The sequence below is a fragment of the Oryctolagus cuniculus genome, chromosome 12, assembly GCF_964237555.1.
Source record: "Oryctolagus cuniculus chromosome 12, mOryCun1.1, whole genome shotgun sequence".
In the NCBI taxonomy this organism is placed as follows: Eukaryota; Metazoa; Chordata; class Mammalia; order Lagomorpha; family Leporidae; genus Oryctolagus; species Oryctolagus cuniculus.
This window is the reverse complement of record NC_091443.1, coordinates 31,493,982-31,495,936: the sequence shown is the minus strand read 5'-3', so window position 1 is coordinate 31,495,936 and position 1,955 is coordinate 31,493,982.

The following is a 1,955-nucleotide window of genomic DNA, read 5'->3' as shown; positions in this document are numbered from 1 at the left end:
AGAATTTAGGTCATTTATAATCAAAATTATTATAGATAAGTAGTGACATGGTCCAGCCATTTTCCCCTAAATATTCCTATTGTTTGCTTTGAATTTCTTTTGTACTTTTATTAGGAGCTTTTCTGCCTTTACATTCTTTCATGAATCTCTGTGTCAGGTATAGCACATTCCTAAGCATCTTTGGTAAGGCTTAGCAAGTGAGGACAGATACTTTCAATTTCTGTTTGTTTTAGATGGTCTTTATTTCACCTTCATTTACAAATGAGAGCATCATTGAGTATAGTATTCTGGGTTCACAGTGTTTTTCTTTTAAAACTTAGACTATGTCTCTCCATTCTCCTAGACTGGAGGTTTTCTGATGAGAAGTCAACGGTCGATCTAATTAGAAATTCTTGGAAGTTAACCTGGTACTTCTCTCCTGCACATTTTAGGATATTGTCTTTATATTGCACTTTTAAAAATTTGTCTAAAATGTGTTGTGGTGAAGATCTTTTCTGATCTATTAGGAGTTTATGTGCTTCCATTACTTTCCTTATTTCTCTAAAATAGATAAATTTTCTGCTATTATTTTTATATCATAAGACTTCTAATCTATTGTGTCTTTCCACACCTTCAGGGACTCCAAAGACACACATTCAGTTGTTTGATGGTGTCTCCTAAACCTTGAACACTATTTTTGGTGTTTCTAAGATATTTCCAAAGCTCTATTTTCTAGCTAGGATATTGTTTATTCTGCCTCACTGGGTCTGTTATTAAGGTTTTCCACAGTATTTTATCAATGGATTTATTTATTTGAGAGACAGAAATGCAGGCAGAGAGAGAGGGAGAAACAGAGAGATCTTCCATCCACTGGCTCACTCTCCAGATGGCTACAACAGTCAGAGCTGAGTTGATCTGATGTAAGCGTCAGGAGATTCTTCTGGGTCTCCCACGTAGGTGCAGGGGCACAAGCACTTGAGCCATCTTCTGCTGCTTTCCCAGGTCATTAGCAGAGAGCTAGATTGGAAGAGGAGCAGCCAGGACATGAGCTGGTGCCAAAATGGGATGCCAGCACCACAGGTGGAGGCTTAATCTACTATACCACAGCACTGGTGACTTCCACTGTATTTTTTGTTTGATGTACTGAATTTCTTATTTCTAAAATTTTTTTTATTTCTCTTCAATATCTTTATCTCCTGTCAGAATTCCTCATCCATGACATGTATGGATTTAACTCATATATTTGCCTTTTGCATTTTTGAGTAATCTTATGATTATTCATTTGAATGTCTTTTCTAGCCTTTAATCAATTTCTTTGTCTTCACATTTTAATATTGAAGTGTTATTGTGTTCCTTTTGGGAAGTCATATTGTCCTCTTGGTTCTTGTTTCTTATATTTCTTGGTTTATTTTTAAGCATCTGTGGAAAAACTTGTTCATTTTCTCCTCTGAGAGTTTTCATCTTTGAAATATGCCTCTGTGACTTACTAGAGTGTCTGCTCCTTCAGCAGATATCCAGAGAAGTATACTACGTGAGGCCAAGGAGCTCCAGCCAGTGTTTGAGGGTACGGCAAGAGTCCAGAGTGACATCCAAGTTGAGCACAGTAGGTCTCTACTGTCAGCATGGTGAAGGGTATGATTGCATCAGCTGGCACATTCATAGCCTGAGTATTGGATCCCTTTTAATAATCAGGTGGAAAATTTGCCTAAGACTTCAAGGCCAGGACCTGTTTCTCAAACTGATTAGTTTTATCATGTGGGCAGTCTGAATCTCACAATTTATCATAATTTCCTTTTTGTCTCACTAGAAAATTCAATATTGATTTGGTATACCATCTTTAGACACTGAAAATTTGATAACCTGTATTCCTGTCTACTTTTATTGTAGCTTATTATGTTATTCTTCCTTATTTCCTTTTGCCTTTTTTACATTTTCTTTTCAGTCATTATGGTGTATGCACTATATTTGCTTGTCTC